At 45.1% G+C, this 24,495-nt stretch overlaps 1 non-coding gene across 1 annotated transcript; it reads left to right on the forward strand.

Moving 5' to 3' along the window:
- The first annotated feature begins 4,814 nt into the window (after window positions 1-4,814).
- On the forward strand, window positions 4,815-4,921 carry LOC141624123 (small nucleolar RNA R71). Its single transcript, XR_012533934.1, has one exon. It is a non-coding gene; the product is annotated as a small nucleolar RNA R71 (small nucleolar RNA).
- Window positions 4,922-24,495: the final 19,574 nt, after the last annotated feature.

A 24,495-nucleotide genomic window follows, 5' to 3' on the forward strand; every position in this document is an offset into this window, starting at 1 on the left:
AGAGAGAAATAGACAAACCATGAGAGGGTAGGAGTCTCCAAGGCTTGCTAATCTTCCATCATGCTATCACCATCACTTTCCTCATTAGAAGTGGTCACATTGCCACTTCCCTTGTCATTTGCTTCTTCACTTTCTTCCTCATCTTGCTCATCATCATCTTCACCATCCTTTTCTTCTTCACTTGCTTCTTCATCAATGTTATCATCAACTTCTTCATCATTACCAACAACCTCATTGTCACCCAAAACGACCCTAGATGCACCCGGAAATAGGACTTCTCTATCCGCCCAACTAGGCAAAGGACAAGATGGATCAAGTAGTCCTTGCCTAGCTAAGTGTAGGAGGGGTGGATATTGAGCCAAGTAGGCATTTTTCCGATCTTCAAAGGCTTGCTTGTGCATTGCTTGCATGAGAAGAGTCACATAATCTTTTCTAGCTTCAACTCCTTCCGGCTTGAACTCTTCATACTCAAAGGGGTAAGGTGGTATGACAATGGAAGAGGAGGGAGTTTCAAGATCACCCTTTTATTGTTGAATAATATACTCGGCCTCTTTAGAAAGGGGAAGTAGATAATTGGTCCGGTGGACGCTTAGACGACAAATCTTTGAAGGCAAGGTGAACGATCTAGCTTCACTAGTGAGCCATCCATACTTAGTGTCAAGGGGGTTATGGGCAACCCACTTGAACTTGTGTATCATAGTATGCATATCAACAAGATGGCCACCCTCCTTTGCTTTGTACTTGTTATCCTTATTGAAGTTAGGATCAAAGTGCTTAGCTAGGATAGTGACTAGGCCGCCATTGACAATAACGGTAGTGCCCTTCTTCCCACAATCAATGTTGAGCCATCTATCTACCAAGAGCCTCAAAGAATTGTAAGGCTTGGTGTGTACTCTTCCAATGTTCAAAGCCGATTCAAGGAGAATAAAATCAAGTTTGGTGAAATGATTGGTATCTTTCCTTGCAATTATGGTGTTTCCCACGACCTTGTGCCATACTCTTATGCCCGGATGGTGGACCAAAAGAGCACGACTCGCATGAAAGTCCTCAAATTTCCTCCCGGAAATTGCCTCCCAAAGAGGTTCGGGGTCATACTTTCCATAATTCTTAAAATAACGCGGTTCATCACTAAGACCCAAAATTTCACTCAATTCCCTAAAGGTAATGCGTCTACTAACATTAGCTAGACGAAACTCGAGATTCTCCCTATTCTCAACTTTGGTGACTTTCAAAGAACTCAAAAATTCCAAGGTAAGGGAGGGGTATGTCAATTCCTTTGTTTGAAACAATTTCTTCAACCCAATGGCATTGAAAAAGGCTCTAGTTTGCTCAAGAACACCCAATTTTTCTAAGGTATCTTCACATATAAATTTGGTGGATTGTAATGACTTCATAGCAAACTTGACAAAGGTATTTCTATGGGTTTCGGAAATAAAAGTTACCTCCGGATAATGCAAAAGTTGATCGATTTCCGGAGTAGAAGGTGTTGTTACTCCCATAGAAGGTTGTTGTTGTTGTTGCACTTCCAAGTTTGGTGTTGCTACCACCATAGCCAATGCTTTCTTTGTTTGAAGAGCCTTTTGCCTTTGTGAGAGTGCCTTAGCCTTTGGTGCCTTTGTTGCCTTTGTTGCTCCCTTAGTCCTTGCCATTGATGAACTAACCAAGAAAAGAATGAAAAATCTTCAATTTGTAGTATACCCAAATCGATTTAAAGGTGAAAGGCTTTGCCTTTATGAAATCAAAAATCGACTCAAAGGTTGAAGATTTTGTGCTTGGTTTTGATTTTTATTGAAGAAGGAGTGATTGATTTGTTGTTGGAAGGATGGTTTGATTTGTTTTTGGTGAATGTTGTTGAGGGTTTTTGTTTTTGTGATGGAGAGGATGAGGGTTTTGATGTTGTGGGTAGTGTTTATGAATGAATGAATGAATGAATGAAGGTGGGAGGGGTTTTAAAAGGACCGAAATTTTCGAATCTGCAGGGGCAATCCGTGTGGATTCTGCGCAATCCGTGCGGATTCTGCTCTTTCTGAGCTTTACAAAACTCGCCTAAAGACGGGCGGATTCGGTGGAATACGCTCGGATTTGCTTGACACGGGACGGTCGGATTTGGCTGAAGACGGACGGATTTCAGTCCAGGAGATTTTGCCTGTTTTCCTCAGCTGCAAAGACGGACGTCTTTCTTTCAAGACGGGCGGATTTTACAAGACGGGTGGATTCTTTGCTCAGACGCCCGGATTGATCACGATCAAGAAATTTTCAAAATTCAGCTCAGTTCAGGACGGGCGTCTTTTCTGCAGTACGCTCGGATTACTGAAATCGGGCGGATTCTGTGGAATCCGCTCGGATTCTTCCTCTTTGTACCCGAATTCATTCCATCTGTGCACAATGCACTTCCCTTACCATTCTTCTATTCTTTCTTCAAGTCTTGTGTTCTTCATTGTGGGGGCACTACTAGGCATGGATAGCCTAGGCAATTGTCATCCCCACACTAAGGTAAAGCACTACACATCAATTGAGATTGTTAATCCCTCCCTCACTTCTCTCAAACATGACAATTATCTTGATCAAAGTAAATAAAAATCCGAAGATGACAAAAAATGCAATACAAGAATTTAAATGTAAGTTAGGGAGTTAGAAATATTTACAAGTGGTGGTTTAGGGAGGACTCCACCAAACTCTCATTCATGATGAGATGTCAAGGGGGCATGTCCAAGGTGTTGTTGATGTTGCTCAACACCTTGAAGAAGTAATCAAAAGATTGTTCATTATCATGGTAGAGGTCTTCAATAGACCTTGGCCTTTGTTGTTGGTCTTGATCGATGGCATGACCAATGTAGGGATTAAAAATCCCTTCAAATTCGTCGTCCCAAAGACCACAAACTTCATTAAGTTGATTATTGAAAATCTCTTGCTTAGATGGCGACAACTCTCCCAATTTCTTCTCTTGGCCAATGAGGCCATCCTCTTCTTCCTTGATTGATTTTGATGAGCTTTGCAAGCTCTCCTTGTCACAATTCACTTGCTCTTTGAATGGAGCATCTTCAATTTTCTTCTTCCATTGGAGTTCCGATTTCTTCCTCTCATCCTTTCGGCTATAATGATCAATCATGAAACATGGTTCATGCAAACGAGGAGCTCTCATAGACTTGTCAAGATTAAAAGTTATGCTTTCATCTCCCACTTCTAGAGTGAGCTCACCATGTTTCACATCAATCACCGCACCCGCGGTGTGTAGGAAAGGTCTTCCTAGAATGATTGGAATGTTAGAATCTTCCTCCATATCAACAATGACAAAGTCCACCGGGATGAAAAACTTCCCAATTCGCACGGGGACATATTCCCATATCCCTAACGGTGTCTTCGTCGATCTGTCGGCCATTTGGAGTGTGATATTGGTGCATTTAAGCTCTCCCATCCCCAACCTTTTACTTACCGAGTACGGCATGACACTCACACTAGCCTCTAGATCACATAAGGCTTTGTTGATCGTCGTGTCGCCAATGGTACACGGTATTGAGAAGCTTCCCGGATCCTTTAACTTTGGAGGTGAACTCCCTTGAAGTATTGCACTACTCACCTTAGTGAAGGTGATAGTCTCAAGCTTCCGGATCGACTTCTTCTTTGTGAGGATATCTTTCATGTATTTCGCATAGGCCGGCACGTGATTGATTAATTCCGTGAAAGGAATTGAGATTTCCAAATTCTTCACAATTTCCATGAACTTTCCAAGTTGATCATCAAATTTGGGCTTGGCTTGCCGACTTGGAAAAGGGAGTCTAATCACAATGGGCTCCTTCTCCTTGGCCTTGTCTTCATTTTTCTTTGAACTTTCTTCTTTTGATGATTCTCCATCTTTGGAGCTTTGCACAATTTCTTCCTTTTCATTAGCTTCCACAACTTCATCCTCAACTTGCTTCTTCGGTGCTTCATACCTTGTACCACTTCTCAAGTGAATGGCACTAACCGTTTCATGTCTAGGGGGATTACTTTGAGGTGGTAATTGCCCCTTTTGTCTTTGTGAGCTTGAAGATGCTAGTTGAGTCAATTGTGTTTCCAACATCTTGGTGTGAGCTAGAATGTTGTTGATGGTGGTTTCCTTTGCTTGGCTATCTTTTTGCATTTGAGTGAAAAATTCTTGCTGATTCTTTTGCATTTGGAGGACCGCTTTTTGGACATCGAAACCTTGGTCATTTTTTTGATTGTATGGATTTTGATTTTGGTAACCTTGGTTTTGATTGTAAAAGGGTCTTTGATTTTGGTTTCTCATGGGTGGTGGAGTGTATGTTGTTTGAGGGTTTTGAACATTTTGGCTTTTGTATGAGAGATTTGGATGGAATTTGGTGTTTTCATTGTAAAAATTGGAATAAGGGGTACCACTCTTGTATGCTTGGAAAGCATTCACTTGTTCATTTGTTCCCCTACATTCACCTTGGTCATGTCCCAAAGTTCCATAATTCTCACATATCCCACTTAGGATTGATGAGGATGCCGTCATGGCATTAACATGGTGCTTTGATGATTTTGAGTTTTCCTCAAGTCTAGCCATAGCTTGTTCAAACTTCAAGTTGATTGTGTCAATGTGAGCACTAAGTTGAGCACCCAATTGAGTAACGGAGTCCACTTCATGCTTTCCTCCTCTAGTAGCCTTGCGAGGTCTACTATATTGTGAGTTATGGCCCGCCATTTCCTCAATCTTGTTCCATGTTTGATTGTCATCAACTTCGGTGAACATTCCATTTGATCCCATATTGAGTATGTTCCTAGAATCTTCATATAAACCATTCCAAAATTGTTGTACCAAAAACCATTCGCTAAGTCCATGGTGAGGACATGAGCGACAAATTCCCTTAAACCGCTCCCAGGCTTCATACAAAGATTCTTCATCCCTTTGCTTAAAACCCGTAATTTGAGCTCTTAGCATGTTAGTCTTTTCCGGTGGGTAGAATTTTTTGTAGAAAGCTAGAGCCAACTTCTTCCAAGAATCTATTCCGAGGGTGGCCTTATCAAGGCCCTTCAACCATTGCTTCGCGGTGCCGATTAAGGAAAAAGGAAATAAGACCCATCTAATTTGGTCTTGAGTCACGCCCGTTTGAGAGATTGCATCACAATAGTCGCAAAAGGTTTCCATATGAGAATGAGGGTCTTCACTAGGCATCCCCCCAAATTGGCTCCTCTCAACTAATTGGATGAAGGCGGACTTGGCAATAAAATTTCCGGTTAGATGTTGCGGTGTAGGAGTACCATTTGGTAGATTCTCCTCGGTGGGTGGAGTGAGTGTGACGAGAATTTAGGCATTGTAGGTGGATTTTGTGGGGTATTGTGTAATGGGTTCTCTTCTCCTTCTATTGCGAAAGGATTGACAAACTCACTAGTGGGTTGAACAACTTCACTAATACCTCTTAAATTCCTCCTAACAAGTCTCCTATTGTTCGTCAAGGTTCTTTCGATTTCACGGTCAAAAGGTAACAAATCACCTTGTAACCTTCTAGACATGCAAAATATCAAACAACTCGAAAACAATTAGAACAAACCTTGAGGAGTTTTACTTCCCCAAGGCGAAGAAAGACACAACTAATAACAATAAAAAGAAATCTAAATCAAACAAACACCGTCCCCGGCAACGGCGCCATTTTTGATGCGAGTCCGTTTCGTGTTCACAAATTAAGATGTGGTCGTTGGGTCACGGTCGAATCAAAACACAATTTATAACTTCACAAACAACTCTACAATTAGTAAAGAGGCAAGTAAAGGTCGGATCCCAAGGGATGGGTATTGAAATGAGATTTCTATTGCAACTAGTGATGTCTAAGGGGGTGTCACAAATTGGGTTGATGTAGAAGGTCACTAAACTAAAATAGCAATGAAAATAAACAAGCAAGATAAATTAAAGGGGTGTAAACAATTGATTAAAGGCACTAGGGTGTCATGGGATCATAGGGGAATCATGGGAATTGATCATACAAACATGTTCTCAAAATATAAGCAAGCAATTATTGTTGTGATGGATTGAGTTGGGTTATATCTTACAATCCTAGGAAAGTTTGGGTCCCGGAGCCGAATCGATTAGATTGTACAACACCTACAAGTCGACTTAATCTTCCCTACTCAACAACATGCATGGTCTAATGAGACTCGAGTTGGGTTATGTCTTACAAGTCTCATTGAAAAGATAGAAGATGATAGTAAATGCAAGGATTCATAGGCTTAGCATTTCATCAAATATAACATGTGCATGAGTTGAGATCAAAACAAGCAAGCAAATAAAATATGAAAGCATATTAATTTAAGCATGAATCATTCCCCATGTTGGTTTCCCCTAATCACCCATTTAACCCTAGCTAAGAGACTACTCACTCATTATCATGTTGATCATGCTAGCAAGGTTGTCAATCATACCAACAATATGAAACATGATGAATAAATGAAAGTAATTAACAATAATTAAAAAGGGATTAAGAGATTATACCTACTAATGATTCCAATAATAAATCAAAGATAAAAGAAGTACTTGAATGCTTGATTGAGAGGTTGTCAATCTCCCAATAATAACCCAAATAATCTTCAATTACCCAAAATAAAGGATGAACAAAAGAGAGATTAAGGAAATAAAACTTGTATTAGAACTTGATTAATTGTTGATTACAATACTAAAGAGAGATTTGATTGATATTAACTACTCTAATTATTGATAAGAAGAACATGCTCCTCTAATTAGACTAATGGGGTATTTATAGTGGAAATTAGGGAGGATGCATTAGGGTTAACTAAGGGCTAAACTAGTAATTACACTTTTTAGATTGAGCAAGGAGGAGCCGGTATTTTACGAGAGAAGGGCTTCTTTCTTTGTAGCTTGGAGAAGAGGAAATCGTGCTGTGCTGGAATCCGGGCGGAATAAGGTCGGGACGGGCGGAATCTGGCGTTGGAATCCGAGCGGATTCAAGGGAATCCGGCCGGATTGTCGAGATGGAATCCGAGCGGATTAGAGCAAATCCGCTCGGATTGTGCGGCTAACTTGGGACGGACGGATTGGTGACAATCCGCTCGGATTGTCACTCAGCAACATATCTTCTTCTTTTCTTCCCTTTTCTTCATAAATTCCTTGGGGATTTCCTTGGGGACTCAAGGATCCTTTCTCAACATTGCTCTTCTACTATAATATGTACAAAGGCCTTCTAATCTTTTCTCTCCTTGATGCTTGGTCATTGAATTCGATCAATTTAGTCTCGTTTTGCCATGAAAATGCAAGATTCTGACTCCTTTCCTACCAAGGGATCAAAATCTCAAAGAATATGCAAAACAAAGAACTAAAGATAAGAAATGACCCAAATATGCACTAAAAAGCATGGGAACAAGGCTAATTCGGGGGCTAAATATGCGCTAATTATGGTCACATCAATTACAAAACCAAAAACGAATTCCCTCCCAACTCTGATAAAGCAAAACCAACTCTACAAAAGAACACCCCAAGGAATTGTTCTCCTTTGCATTGACCATCACAAAGCCAAAAAAGTCATGGGAGAGGTTCACGACGGAGAATGTGGCCCTCACATGAGTGCAATGATGCTTACACGGAAAATCATGCGGCGAGGTTACTACTGGACCACCATGGAAGCCGATTGCCGTAACTACGTCAAACATTGCCACAATTGCCAAATCTTCGCCAACATACAACACATACCACCATCCCTTTTATACACCATGACATCACCCTGGCCATTCTCAACCTGGGGCATCGACATTATCGGGAAAGTCAACCCGATAGGCGCCAAGGGGCATTGCTTCGTCCTTGTCGCCATCGAATACTTTACCAAATGGGTAGAAGCACAGTCATATGCAGTCTTGATCGCCAAACAAGTGGCCAAGTTCATTCAAAACAACATCATCTGCCGATATGGGGTACCCCATGAAATCATCAGCGATCAAGGCTCTCATTTCCGGGCGGAAACTCAAGCTTTGCTGGATAAATACAAGATCAAGCGACATCGATCGTCCCCTTACCGTCCCCAAACTAACGGAGCGGTGGAGGCGGCGAACAAAACTCTTGTCACCGTTATCAATTAAATGCAAAACAACTACCGCGATTGGTCGAGCAAACTCCCATTCGCACTCTGGGGATATCGAACCTCCGTTCGAACACCGACAGGCACCACACCCTTCTACCTAGCATACGGTATGGAGGCGGTTCAACCGGTAGAGTAGAGGTCCCCTCTCTATGCATCCTACTGGAGAGTCAAGTCCTTGAGGCTGAATGGACCCATCGAAGGTACGAGCAACTCACTCTTCTAGACGAACGGCGACTCAACGCCTTGTACAACGTCCAACTATACCAACGATGTATACAATGGGCATTCAACAAGAAGGTTAAACCCAAAAACATCCAGGAGGGCGAATTGGTCCTCAAATCAGTTCGTGCAACATTACCCGTCGATCCGAGGGGAAAATTAAAACCCAACTGGGTCGGACCATACCTGGTTAAGAAGATACTTTCGGGGGCGCAGTGAGACTGAGTGACCTAGATGGGAAGGACTTTACAAACCCGACCAACCTAGAGCAACTCAAGAAATACTACCCTTGAACCATAACAACCCACGACCTACCCTATTTTTACAACTAGCAACGACCTCAACCTTTTTCAAGTCAAGTTCCTCAACGCGTTCTGATTTGAAATTGCATGTTTTATCGAGTCTAAGCTACGACACCTTGCCCGTTTCAAATGTCCTTTAATCCGTCAAAGGCAACGTCCATTTGCACTAAAACAAAACATCCCCTGAACTACGAGCATGGTTTGATTTCACCACTTCAGGTGGATACGTAGGCAGTCCCTCTTATGCATGAGGGATACAACCACAAAACCCAATTCAAATTCACAAGACATTTCGAACTACGATCATGGTTTGATTTCGCCTCTCCAGGTGGATACGTAGACAGTCCTTTCTTACACAAGAAGGATACAACCATTCCCACAATAAAAAAAACAACCATCCCCATCAAAAAGAGAAAAGGGAGAACCATTCCCTTTCCCACAAAAATACAAAAATGAGCCTTTCTCCCTTTCCACAAAATACCACTTTCCCAAGTGCAAATGTTTAAGGCGATTCGAATTGAATTGCCTTCACCAAATGGATGGAAGAAACAAGCGTTCACAATTTCCGACACAAGCAATCCTCTTATTTAATTAATAATGGGAGGGATTACAGTTTCAACAATAAATAAAGCTCGACGAGTCTACAACTTGTCAAAGCTAAAGTGTCAACTAACACAATTCACATAATAAAAGTAGCACAAAACACACAATAACTAGCTAGTACAACATAATAAGAACTCACAACAATAATACAACATAATAATAAAGTAGGTAATGGAGGTCTTCACTCTTCCATTCTACCCTTGCCTTTTCCCTCGGGGTACATCTTCCCCTTGTTCTTCTTGTTGGCCCGCCTAGCATGGCAGAACGGATCTAAGACGGCGACAGCCTCCGGTCTAGCACAAGACCCCATATTCGACCCAAGACGAGCCAAGGCACGGCCCACCATATTCTTGGGGCCGGAACTCCTCCTCTTCGGTGGTCTCATCACATCGGGGGTAACTCCATCAGCATACTCCTCAAAGAAGGAACGGTTGGCCTTGCCAACCTCTCGATACTTTAAATCGACAACCTCGTCCTTACGAAATTTGGATCTCTCTTCCAAGGACGGAGTACGTGACCACTTGACATAAGCGGGAGTCACCCATGTCGTGGCAGCGGGGTTTAGCACCTCCCAAAGCGGCCGAGTAGCCCACCATCTTTCGAAGAACTCCACAAGCTCGGAGTTCCGGAAAACATTCTCTTGGACAAGACTATCTTGAGCGGGCACCTTTTGTTGATGCCCCATTTGCCTCATGAGCCTTTCGGGATAAATGAAGGAAACAACCTTCAAACCCACCACCATCAAAGAACGAGGACTAGCACCCGAAGCGGGCAACCCCGTGAAGGACCTCAAGTGCCACCACGGCACCACCCAGCGGATATGAGGACCACCCTCCTCAGCCAATCTTGCGGCCCAATAGGCCTCCGTAGAAGCAAAACTATCCGGGTACAACTTCTTCCTCATGGTAAGGTGACGGAAGGAGTAAGAAGAAGGATTAACTGGAGGCTCTACATACCTTAGCCTCTCCAATAGCCACACTTGAAGGATCCTTGGGGATCCGAAGGAGGGAGCTTCTCCACAAGAACCTTCCTTGTCCAAAGCTTGGATAATCTCTCCAAGCACCAACCATAATGGATCTCTACCATGCTCCATTTGCTCAATCACATGGATAAGGGTCATGCTACCATGGCATCTTGTCCCCTCCTTCTTCCAGACATCAACAAAGAGGTACACATGGACGAGGCAAAATGCAAGAGCCCTTCTCCTAGCCACCTCCGAGACATTAACATCCAATCGGTTTGAAAAGATGTTGATAAGAGCCAACATATCCACACCATGTGAAGCAAGAAGAAAGTTTATTTGGCTTGTTGATAAGCCCAACATGGAACGAAATTTCTCCTTGTAGCACAACCGAGTCGGAGGAAGCACCGGAACACAACCCGGCCACCCACCAATGGCTCCAACTTTCTTCGGCAAGAGGACAAAGCTCGCCTTTCGGGAACACGAAAACATGATGTTTCGAATCCTAAAACCGAGAACATGCTTCTAGAAATGAAGGTTGCACCTTGACTTGACGAAGCGCCAACAATTGACCAACTCCCATGCAAGCGAGTTGATACTTTTCGGGAAGCGACAAATCCCGGCACCATTGTCGCAATGCGTTCTCAAAAGCATCCATGAAATATTTTTGTGGAAGAAGAAGAGGTTTTGTAGAGATGTTTTTGTGTTTCGGATGATGAAACAAAGACGCGCAAATGTCCCTATTTATACAAAAATGATCAGCGCATTTTTCAGAAAAAGGGGAGAGCTGGCTTCCATCGCCAGGTTGCTCACGCCTATTTAGGCCTTCCCCAGGATTCCCGCTGTTGACTTGTCTCTTTAAACTTGAACTTTCTCTTGACACCTCAAACCTCCCGCCAGGAAGCTCGCGCCTCTTCGGGATGATTCAGGACATTTTTGTGTTTCCTCACACTCACATTTCCTTCTTTTCGCGTTTTACGAAATCCGACACGGTTACCATGACCCAGCTTTAAACATACGGATTTTTCTTTCTTTTTTTAAGGGGGGAAGGGCTAGTCGCCCCGATCCGCGATGGATCGTTTCCACGTCAGTCGAAATTCCGAAATTTTTTCGCTGTTTCGCAATTTGCCGGCAAAAATCAAAATCGAAAATTGGTAACACGACATCAATTTTCCTCAAAAATTCAAGCACTCACAAATTCGAGTCTTGACCTCAAAAACAAAAATCAAATATACTCGCAAAAATCCTTTTCTAAAAATTCTTTCCTGACGGTTGGAGTTTGAATTTTTCGAGTCAATTTCAATAATTTCGACGCAATTTAATTCACAACACGAGGTAATTGCTCAAATTTTCAAATCATTTCCTTTTGAATTCCGAACGTGACGATTTGTCACGGGATTTTTAAAATTCATTTCAAATTTCAATTTTTAACTTCAAGTCATCTTGGTTAATTTTGGTTTTCAATCAAATGCTTCTACGTGTTTACGTTTATGCGTATATGCTATCTGTCGCCTGTTTTCTACACTAACGATGCAGGAACTGGTGCAAACATTAAAAGGAGAATCGACAGCCGACAGCGCTCCTCCGAAACACAACACAAAAAGCCAAAAATCACAAAATGAACCACAATCCAAAAATACATATATACAAACCGTCTCACGCAAAATGTAAATATGTACAGACAAGAGTCCAAGACACGGACAAACTACAATAACTACTCAGCGTCTCCCGTCGGACCAGTCCTGGTCTCACTAGGGGTCGCCGCCAACGCAGACACCACCACCTGCTCAGGCTCCCTCTCCGGAGAGCTCTCCAGCATCTCCTCCTCCATCACGACGCGAACCTCCTCCGCCGCAGCCAACTGAGCCCTGAGGGAGGCAATCTCCGCGTCTCAACTCCGCAGCTCGTCCTCACGACGCCTCAACTCCTTGTTCCGACGAGTGATCCCCAACCCCTGGGCCTCGATCATCGACCTAGCTACCTCCAACTCAGCACGGACCCGAGCAAGCTCCGCCGGATCCGCAGCGCCCTACAAAACACAATAACAGATCCTCAAGATCTAAAAACGTGAAATACAACACCGAATACGCAAAAACAGCACACAAAACGTACCTGAGAAAGCCGAGCCTCCCTCGTAGCCAGGTCACCAGCAAGCGCCCTCCAGCGGTTAGCCATCCGCCACAAGTCCTGGTGACTAACAGTCGTCACCTGCAAAACAAAAATGTCCTTCAATACAATGTAAGGAAAAGTATAATTGGAGAAAGTGTTCAAGTCAGGAACTCACCCTCAGAACGATCAACCTCCACTCCATGCCAGCATCGGTCACCTCGGCCGCCGCGGGCTCCGGTAAACGCAACTGTAGCTCCTCGCCACCCGGCCCCTGAAAAGTGGTCTCCGTCGGGAAAGTTGGGGGCCGAGTCCTCATCAGTGGGTCGACTCCCTACCATTTCGATCCACATCAAATATGACAAACCCTCCTATCAAGAGAGGCAATGAAAACAAAAGAAAAGAGGAAAACATACCTCGATCGGGTACCAAGCAAGCCTCGACAACCGGAAGGTGTCGTAGTCGACGTCCCGCAGCAACAGCTCCTCACCTCCCTGACCGTGAAGGTGCTCCTCAACCTCATCAGGGGTCGACTCCTGGAACAACACCCTAAGCGGATCAACCGGCACGACGAAAGTCTCGGTGAAGCACTAGCGAACTAAACGCTCGCCCAAGTACCAAACCGGCTCAATCGCCGTCTCCAAGTACAAGCGCAGGGAGCTGCGAGCCCTCAAACGCTCCTTGATGGCAGCCGGTACACCCGTGTAGTGCTCCCAAAGCCGCCCAACAAACTGTATTCAAAACAAAGCTATTCAGCTAACTGGGGGGCTTCATAAGCTACCTAGTCACCCTATCTCTATCTATCTCTATAAAGGAGAAGGGGGAAGAGAACAAGAGCTTACATCAGCAACCCGAAGCTTGTTCACGCGACGCCTACAGTCCTCGTAAGTCGACTTAATCGACTTCTTCCTAGCCACCGTCCAACTCCTCACAGCAGGGTAAGCCGAGGGAACACCGTCTGTAGTCCCCGGACGCAGAGGGGTAAAGTAAGCATACAACCAAGCCTGTAATCAAACACAGCAAACACAAATCAGCCAATTTCCCAAAAATTGCCCAAAATCAAAATCAAAATCAAAAAAAAAAAAAAAAAAAAAACTCGTACCTCAAAGATGAGGCCGGGACCAACCAAAGCAGGAGCACTACCCGCTCCCACTCTCTCCGGGCGCACCGCCGCGTACTAGTACCGGGTGAAACTCGCCAAAGCCGGCGTAACCCAGTCAAACCGACCCAAAGTGTCAAGGTCGGTGAGGAGAGGAAGTACCTTGGTCGACAAGCGCTCACCCTTGTCGCCAAAGTACGTGGCACCCAAGAAGTACCACAACCACAGCCGCGCCTCCTTCGTGTCGGCCTCAACCTCAGCCTCCGGGCTCGCCAACGGCACCGGAGCAACACCTGCCACCCTCCCAGTGAAGTGGTCCTTCACGTACGAGCTCGCGATCAAGTACGGAGTGACGTCGGAAGGCTCCAGCAAGCGCACCGATCAAGCGTGGCCGCGCAGGAGAGGACACTCTCTCCAGCGTCTCGGTAAACTCAAAGGGCAACTCGCCACAGGGAAGGCCGGATACCATGGCAAAGTCCTCTAAGGTCACTTCAAAAGTGACAATCTCCTGAAATCAAAAACAGACAACGTCAGAATGCCTATTTAGGCCCGACACTTCAAAAGTGACAAAATTCAATCGGGGAACACTACTCACCAAGCCCTCGTGAGCACGGTAGGAGAGGTGTCGGTCCAGTCGAAGCAACAACTGGCTGTCGTCAAAACCCTCGGCCCAGTCAGGCACCGCCCGTAAAAGCAACCCATGCGGGGCCGTAACTCGCCTGGCTCTCCAACTCGCGACGTCAGCATCGTCCTCGGCTGTCTCCGCTCTCCGCCTCTTATGGCCACGAGACTCAACGTGGTGGGTAGAGCCCAGCTCAACGACCCTGGCCACGTCCCGCAACGACCGCCTAGTCGCCCGAGGACGACGCTCCCTCGAAGAAACCCTCCTCCCGGAGGTACCAGCCTCAGACCCAGTCTGAGCTCTCCCAATGACAGTAGCCCCAACAACGGGCCCCTCACGCTCCTCGACGGCCCCTGAGGCCTCAGCAGTCTGCTCAGGAGGTCTCTCCTCCTCGGTGACGTCCTCCACAACCACGGCTGGCGTGCCAACCGGAGTGCTAACCGGCCCCACCCCGAACAACTCCTCTAGAGTCGCAGCAACGGACCCGGTCTGTCCCGAACACTCTCCTACAAACAAAAAACGTCAGCCGAAATTTCGGCATTACGACGGCATGAAATGGATAAACCCAAACAAAAAGCCTGCAATACAAAACAAGGGCAATCCTGCCCAAAATCCAACCGAACAAAATTCACAAAATACAAACACAAAAAACGACTCGCCCCTCTTTTCAAGCAAAAGACGTGTCAAAACCAACGACACTTCAAGACCGCTACAGGGTCCGCCTACAAACCAAAATACAGTCCAGACACAATGGGGTATTTTTCTAAGGCTCAAAAAGGCAATTCATACGCTAATTTGAGCCCAAACCGGTCAAAATTTCAAAACGACCGCAAAAAGGCAAACTTGATTTTATCACGCTTCAAGGTGACCTAAAATACCAATAAGGTGCACTTCAAGGCAAACTGACTCAATTCAAGCCCAAACAGGCGCTTATTTTGTCAGACGTAAGACCGTCACAAAAGGCAAAAATCCAATTTTGCCCACAAATATCCAACGAAGGTCCATAAATGGCAAATACGGGTTTTTCCAACTACAATGCAACCTAGTGGGACCCACTACCTAAGCAAATAAACTTGGCATTGTGAAATGAGACGGTTTCTCGCCTCACTCACGTTTTTCGAGCATAGGGAGCGGGAACGGGGACTAAAATGCAAACTAAAAGCACCCTTATACTCCTAAACAGGTTTCTAACCTAATGCAAACATCAATTTCACTCGAAATGGGCTCAATTAAAAACGCCCAATTCGATTTTCTAGGGCAAAATTCGCCCTAATTCAATCAAGCTAAGGATCAATGATTTTAAATGGAATCAAGAGGAAATAATACCTTAAGATGACATTGATGATGATGGCACGAGTGGAAGCTCGCAAAGGTCCTTCAAATGGCGATTTTTGCGGGTTTTTGTGTCGAAAGGAAGAAGATGAAGTAAGGTTGATATGCGGACCAACCTCGCGTCTTTTACAGAAAAATAGGGAGGCCCCTTTGGTTCACTAGGTGGCTCGCGCCTAAACCAGGCCTCCCCTTTGCCCTTTCAGCAGATTTTGGGCTTTAGCCCAATTTCCCGTGATGAACTTCAAGTTTTCATTTGACGATATTAAAGGTCGTCATTTTCTCAAAAACAAAAACAAATAGTGAAAATTTAAATTCGCTATTTTCAAGCAAACGACGATCAAAACCGCCAATTTCAAAAATAATGGTGAAATCAAAATTCACCATTTTCCTTCAAAATTTCAAAAATAATGGCGAAAATTCAAAAACCGCTATTTCTCCAAATTTTAAGCAACGGCAATTAAAACCGTCGTTTTCAAGATAATAGTTGGAAATTGAATTCCGCTATTCTCATCAAACGTCAACGGCGGCATATAAACCGTCACTTCAATTAATAGTGAAGATTCCAAATTCACTATTCTCATCAAATGTCAAAGGCGACACATAAACCGTCACTTCAATTAATAGCGAAGATTCCAAATTAGCTATTTCTTACAAATGTCAACGGCGGCACATAAACCGTCACTTCAATTAATAGTGAAGATTCCAAATTCGCTATTTCTTACAAATGTCAACGGCGGCATATAAACCGTCACTTCAAACGCTATAGCAAACTCAAAATTGCTATTTTCCTTCAAAATTAAAACAAACGGCGATCAAAACCGCCACTTCAAAGTTCAAAGAAGAACGGCGAATGGTGAAGATTCCAAATCCACCATTCCTCCAAATACCAGTAGGGGGCTTCCTCGCGGAACCCGCTCATTCCAAAACAGTGATAGTAAAAATCCATACTCACTATTTCCCCAGCGGCATCACGAGTCCGCTTCTTTCAAAACAAGCCCATTTGACGCGGCTATTCCCATGGTCCATTAACCGATCGTACCATTGGCTGGCGAGCCTTTGTCCGCAACCTCTCAAGGACACATCCCGAAGATGCCTCGGGTACATTTCCTTACCATTGGCTGGCGAGCCTTTGTCCGCAACCTCTCAAGGACACATCCCGAAGATGCCTCGGTTACATTTCCTTACCATTGGCTGGCGAGCCTTTGTCCGCAACCTCTCAAGGACACATCCCGAAGATGCCTCGGGTACATTTCCTTACCATTGGGTGGCGAGCCTTTGTCCGCAACCACATCAAGGACACATCCCGAAGATGCCTCGGTGTAGATACCCAGTATCTGCTGAGACACCAACAAACACCCGATGATTATCGGACTACAACATGTTTTGGAATCGCGGCGTTTGATCGACAGTTTGTATACAACTTTACGTCGGAAAACTTAAAACGATTTCGAAAATAAAACATCTCAAAACATTTCAAAAATACCTGGAGTGTTTAATTCACGACGACGGGGTCGCAATGACACTAACTAGAGTCAAAACCGACACCGAACCAAAAACCGACTTAAAAATTCAAATCCCGACTCCAACAACGAGTCAAACCGAGTCAACCACCAAAAACCAAACATTTCAAACCTTCTATCTTAAGCTTTCCCGGATTGATGTTGGTCAAGTACCAAACATGTGACTACAAAACCTAGAATAGAACAAATCATGAATGCGTTTGTTGTGAAAGTGACAACACAGCTCGAAGACCCGCGACGTGGCTCGCGCCTCTTTAAGCAGCCCAGGTGGCCACGTCGCTCAAAACTCACACAACCACTTATTCTCCTATAAATACCCCTCAAATGCCACCCATTTGAGACTTATGCGAGTGTCCGCCCCCTCTTTTCTCCCTTAAAATTCTCGACTCGACTTCTAAAGTAACAATCCGACGCGTATTTACGACCTACCGATCGTAAACACGAGCCTTACACATTGTTTGGTACCGTCATCGTGCATTAAATCACTTGACGGACCATTTCGACCACTACACCATCACTAAACTTTTAAAACACTCTTTTACTTACAAAAACGGTTTTAAACCGAGTTTTTTTCCAATCAAACGAATTGTTACACTTACGTCGGTCACTCGCCATAACCAAACATGTAAGTATGAGGGTGTAAAAATCCTCTTTTATTATGTTTTCATTTGTTTCATGACTATAACATGCTAAAACATGCATAACATGAACCAAAACATGGAATAAACGAGCCAAAACTGATTTTTGGTCTGAGGCAGAAGCCCCTTAGGTCGCCAACTAGCCCGCGCCTAAATGGGGTATTCAGACCAGAGATCAACCGTGTTTGTTCTCGTTATTTCCCTTAATCCATTTTTCATATTTGTAATCGGTTTTCACCATTTCAAGTATTTTCGAACCATTGTTATTTTATTTCACATGTTTTAACCATAAAGCATTTTTCACCCTTGGTTCCTCATACCATGACGGTTAAATCCGTGTTTCGGTGATAATATTTGGTTAATGACATTTAAAAGGTATTTTAAAGCCTTTTATTTCAATTCTTTACATTTTCAAACAAACATATTAGTCACCAACATAAAGTCATCCTTGGTTCTATATACCATGCCGGATTTTAACCCGGGTACGATGACGAGTATCGACTAATAACATTCAAATGGACTTAAAACAATTAGTCCATAGTCATTTTCAAAACTATTCATGTCAAGTTTGACAAATCGAACCGGACACCGAATATTATTAAATAATGATGATTATTCGAGTCAAGTTCTTCAAATCAACAAATGCGGTCTAAACGACTCCTTCAAATCAAACCGGGTTCAAATACCCATTTTCAACACGTTTTATAACGTTTTCTAAAAGGTCAGAACACGGCACATAAACCGTGGGCTAACCGCGCCTAAACGAGCTCTCCATTTCTCATTTTCAAAACCAGAGGGAGGCCCCTTACACCGCCGGCTGGCTCGCGCCTCATATAGCCATCTGGTACAGGGCCTGTTCCCTTCCAGCATTAGTCTAGGACGATCCCGACTCCGGTTAACCCGGATATAGGACGGATCATATGACTATTCAAACCATATTTGCAAAATGCCTTACTAAGACAAATGGATCATGTTATGCACCCTAAACCTAATATGGTAAATGGATGTTTAATTTCCGTCTTGCATGCAAATCAATCATTAATCCAACTCGACATCTTATACTTGATACTTGGATTAAATCAACCGACTTAGAAAGCTCTCATATGTTAGGTTTAAATCATTGGATGCGCATTCATGCATTTAAACCGTTTTATCAACTTTTGCATTCAACCAACCAAGATCGATCAGTAGAGGCCGCTAAACGCTGGCGGGATTGGGTGTCTGATTAAAGGGCTTCCCAATACGTACCTTCACCTCTTACTCAGAAACTTTGGATAGTGAACGACCTTATCCAGGGCGTACGAGAGTCATTCTAGGGATAGGATGCTAAAGAGGGACGATTTCCTTATCTTTAGTACCTATGTCAAACGCTGCTTTGTGCTTCGATTTGACCGAGGTATAAAGTGGATTTCGAACGGGTTCCAGACATCCCACAAATGCTTGGTGGCGACTCCGAATATCTCTAATCGTTTCGAGACCCTTACCGAGACGAAACCGACCGATCTAAAGCGATCCGGTCGAAAGCATTTTTACGCCGCCGAGTGTGGCTTTCAAAAAAGACCGTTATACGTCCGCAGATTGGCTTGGCGTGTAGGTGGCTATGTTCACAGATTGGCGACTCCGCTGGGGAAAACTAGGATACTTACGTCTTTGTGATCCCTAGATGGTGAGACTCGAACGAGGTCTTGGTTGGAATGCATTAATTGATATTACGGTCATGGTCGGGTTTCCTTGTCCGGGCCCACAACCTAACCCTTTTCGACCAATTGGCTCGTTTCGTCGGCGTGAGTTTTCTCATCCCCGCGCTTCGATTCCCGATTGAGTCAAGCATACCATTGACGTTACACATTTCTATTTCGTCAAAGAGCTTTCATCACTTTTGAGCACGAGGCTAGGGCACCCTCCTTACACATTTTTGTTTGGATTGGTATCCCTCTCGCAAATCGGGGTTTGATTGCTTGGTGTGTAACCCACCCTTCTAAGCCAAAACCCGTGGTCAGCATAATGCATAATATAATGAAACTGTAAGTGCTTATGTGCTACTTGATCATAAGTCCTTCCGTGTCATTTTAAAACTTTCAAAAACACCCTTTTCGCGCCGTTTAAATGGCCATTTCAAACCTCGGTCTTTCGCCGACCGATGTACGCCTTTCTAGGCCGTCGTAATGACGATTTTCAAACCTAGTTTTTATAACCTTTTCAACACGCCTTTCTAGGCCGTCGTAATGACGATTTTCAAACTCGGTTTTTTTATAACCTTTTCAACACGCCTTTCTAGGCCGTCGTAATGATGATTTTCAACCCGGTTTTTATAACCTTTTGAACACGCCTTTCTAGGGCGTCATAATGACGATTTTCAAACCCGGTTTTGTATAACCATTTCAAATCACCTTTTTACGCCGTTATAATCGCCGCGCCTAGACACGGATTTTAACCTGTTTCGCGCCGACGATGGCCTTCTTCCAAAACCCGAGAAAAGCACACACCCTCTTCTCGAGACACTTTCGGGATCCCGAGGACCATGCACCGTCCCCGAGACCTCTTCAAACATTTCAAACTCGATTTTCAAAACATACGATTTTGAATATCAAAAAACCGTCTTGGGAAACAATGCACTGTTTCCCGAGCCGACTCAAACTCAAACCGTCTTTTGCAAATAAACTTAAGACAACCCTTTCAACTGATTGACTTGCGGAGATCACTATCTTTCGAAGCCGCCCATTAAAGCGACAAATGAATCTTTTTGAAAATTCCTATTTTCGAAAACTTCAGTCCACCATTCCAATTCCGTTTCGTGTCTATCGAGTCAAAGCAAACGTACTTATGGGTCTTTACTTATGAGTCGTCTCACCACGAGACCCGTCCAATGGCGTCACGCCGTCACGTTGGACTCTAGTCAAAGGTTCGGTCAAACACCGTCACGTCATAAATCGAGTCAGCACCGAGGGACGACACACGGTCGCCCCGTCTTGTCGAGTCAGATCTTTGTCTCTTCCTTTGTGTTGTCTGCGTTCAATCTTAGAACCGTGTCGGATTGAGTTGTAATGTGAGCCGTTTTTCTGCCTCAGAGCCATGGCCCCGTCTTCAGCTTCGTCCAACAACAACAATGATAACAACAGAGATGTCACAACTGATCAGCTAGCCAGCCTGCTTACCGCTCTTAAGGTCACCCTGGATCGTGTCGAGACCCGTATCGACGCCCTGGAGAACAAAGAAACAGGGGAACATAATACCCCACCTCTGACTGAAACTAAGAAGAGACTGAAACTCTTGGAAGAACAGCTCCTAGCCCGGGGTAACAATATCCATCTTGAGAACAACCGAAGGTTCGAACCTGTTGGGGACCAGTTACCTGACAACTTCACCCTGACCGATGTGCCTAAGTTCAAGGGAGTGGAGGACCCACTCAACCATATCCGTGCTTTCAAGGACTACATGGCTATTAAGGGGTCAAACAGGAACTTTTTACCCATATATTCCCATCCTCTTTGGAGCCGATTCCTCGCCAATGGTACTACTCCTTGGATCCGAAAAACCTTACTACTTAGGATGAGATCGCAGTTGAGTTTGCCAAACAGTATGCGAACAACGCCGAGATCCAGGCCAACACCTGTACTCTCGAAGTTTTAACCCAAAACGACAAGGAAGGGTTCACTGAGTTCCTAACCCGCTGGAGGAGGGTGAGTACTCAATTGGTCAGTAAGCCGAGTGAATCAACTCTGGTGGAAAAGTTTGTCAACAATCTCCGCCCCGTTTATCCCAACCTACTGAGGTATAAAAATATCAAAACTTTTCAAGATCTGCAGATTCTGGGGACACGTATTGAGGACGACCTCCGAAAGGGTGTCTTAGCAAAGACCACTGGCAGGGGTTACCAGGGACCCACCTCAACCGGATCTCGCCCTTACGGTCAGACAAACAAGATTGATGAGGTAAACCTCGTCGAACCATCTGCCAAGAAAACCGAGCGCCCCCAGAGAGTGTTCACCAACATAGGGTCAACTTATGCAAGTGCCCTGAAAAGGCTCATGGACCAAGGGAAGCTACAACCGATCGGACCCACCCTAGATCCGACCGACGCCAAGAAGTCCTGATTTTGGAACCCCAATGCCTACTGTCAATATCATCTAGTGAAGGGGCATGATACCGAAAATTGCTTCAAACTCAAGCACCTCGTTCAAGACATGATTGAGAAGGGAAATTTGCCTATACCCCCACCAACTAAGCCGAATAACAAGACGAATCCTCTGGGGATTCACGCCATTTCTGACGATGAGCCGACCCTAGACTACTATCACCTCATCCTGCCAATTGACGCCGAGGTGAATGCTTTGGAAAAGGATCCTTCAGGCGGAGTGCTTGTGTTTAGTGCTGCGACTATGCTCACTATGTTTCAACAAGTTGAAGAGGCCATATCCAGCCTCTCTGAAAGAATCAACCGACTCGATGACGCCTACCGTTGACTCATCTTCAATCCCCCAACACCGCGCCCAAGGGAGAATTCCCTAAGCATTCAAAACTACCCACCCCAGGATGGATTGCTCCCGCGACCATTCTGACATAGACCTCACGAAAATCACCCTCAAAATAATCACCCTCAAAATAACTACCCTCAAACTAACTACCCTCAAAATAACTACCCCCATAAAAATCGCCCTCACAAAAATATTCCCCACAAGAACTACCCACCAAGGAATACTCCTCCAAGGTATCCTCGAGACTCTGAAATTAACGGCATATGGAGGGATGGTGTTGAGGATGTCTATATCCTCCCAGGGAAGGAGAAGCGGGCGAAAGAAATCGGACATCTCACCCGGTCCGGACGTCCCTATCAAAATCCGAACAACCCAACGGTCGTTCCAACAACAAATGACCAAATCGTCCCAGAGGTGGACACTCAACCAAAGGCCCCCGAGAACTCAATCGAAATGACTCGGAAGGCAAAAGCCGAAATCTCAATTTGGCAACTGATCGCAACGTCTTTTGAGCATCGACAGGCCTTGCTCTAGGCCTTGGGAAAATTAACCGTGCCCTCCACCTCTTCCCCAGAAGAAATAGTGGCGCACATAACGAGAGACACCCCTGATCTGAGTAACCCGTTCGTCTTCTCCGACGAGGACATCCCTCCGTTCGGAGCCAATCATAACCTGGCCCTGTACATCACCGTACAATGCCTCCAGAAAAATATACCAATCGTCCTCGTGGATGACGGTTCTGCCGTGAATGTCATTCCTCTCAAAAGCGCCCTTGCCGGGTGTCAAGGAATCTGATTTGATCCCAACGAATCAAGGAGTACGCGCCTACGACGGCACTCGTCGCAAGGTCGCTGGGCTAGTCACTTTGACCGTCACAACCGGACCACTAGAAAGACAAACCAGTTTTCAAGTGGTCGACATCGACGCGTCCTTCAACATGCTCCTGGGACGTCCCTGGATTCACGCCGTCAAGGCGGTCACATCAACGCTCCACCAAAAGATCAGGGTCCCCTTCAAGGGGAAAACAATCACGATTCCCGCTTCCCCAATCAAAGCGGTTACGAGAAGGGGGATAGCCTCCCAAGCCATTGAGGAGGACGACAATGAAATGTGGGGTTTCCAAGCCGTGAACGCCATAACTGATGCATCGGCGACGTCTGAGTGTGACCCGTTCACCAACCTCACGGTCAACCATATCATGATGCGTCAGGGTTATTTCCCGGGTTTGCCGCTCAATCCACTAAAGGACTCTTTGCCTCCGTTGAAGCAGGTTAAGGTCCCCAACATTCCCTTTGGGCTGGGGTAGGAACCTACTGACAAAGATATCCGGGAGATGAACCTCCTAGTCCGAAAACGCAAGAAACAAGGGGTTATCCTCCGTCCCTACCACCTGACTCTCAACGGATACTTTGTCCCCGAGGGAGAGTCCGAACTCTACCACGGCTTTCCGGAACCGATCTATGACTCTGTGGCGAAGGCTAGGCACCCGGGAGTGGAAGTCTTCCAGGACTGCTACTTTATCCCCGACAACATCGAAGCTGCATCAACTGAGTCTAAGCCGTCACCATGCCTTGACGGACAAGCTGTCACACTCCTCTTCGGGGAAGATAACGTCAAACACCTCGACTATGAGGACATCATCAACATCGCCCTGAAGGACAATCAATTTGATCCAACCGCCTTGATCTTCGATACTGACCCGGAGAAAGCCACCCAGAGCTAGAGGAAGACTGTCAAGTGGACCGATCGCCAAGGCCGTATTCTCAAGATAACAACTGGAGAAGTCCTTATGTTCAAGGAGGGAAATGAAGGAGGATCTGAGTCTGAGTCGGAGTCAAAGTCTTCCATAGCTCCTAACACTCCTGATGTCCCAGTCAAGGTCCCCTTCCCACTATTTTATCACAAAGTCGTGGCTGATTCAGAGGTCGAGTCTACTAGGGTCACCCCTACTCCCATAAATGGTGACAACCTGGAGCCTGTTCCAGGGGCCACTTCCTCTGTTGTGTCGCCTCTGACTGACCACGAGATGTCTGTCCTTTCCGAGCCTTTCGCTCGTGTCAACTTAATGAACGCTAAGTTTGCTTATGACTCATCTCAATTTAACTGCAATGCAATTCCGAATGACTTTGAGGAATTTGACTTGAGTGACTACCCACCTTACTTAGCCAAAGAACTTGACAAACGGGAAACCAGAATCCCCATCATTGAGGAGACCGAACCTATTAACGTAGGAACCGACAATACACCTCAAGAACGTAGGATTGGGACAACCCTGGACCCCTCGGAAAGACAACAGTTCATTGACCTCCTCCACGAATACAAGGACGTGTTCGCCTGGTCTTACAGAGATATGCCTGGGATTGACAGAGAAATTGCAGAGCACCGGATACCCATTAAACCCGGAGCTAAACCTGTGAAACAGAAGCTACGCCGGATGCGTCCAGAGTGGGCCCTAAAAATCAAGGATGATGTGGACAAACAGTTCAAGGCTGGGTTCATCAAAGTGTCCGAATACTCGGATTGGGTGGCCAACATTGTTCCTGTACCGAAGAAAG

This window comes from Silene latifolia, chromosome X (genome assembly GCF_048544455.1).
Source record: "Silene latifolia isolate original U9 population chromosome X, ASM4854445v1, whole genome shotgun sequence".
Classification (NCBI taxonomy): Eukaryota; Viridiplantae; Streptophyta; class Magnoliopsida; order Caryophyllales; family Caryophyllaceae; genus Silene; species Silene latifolia.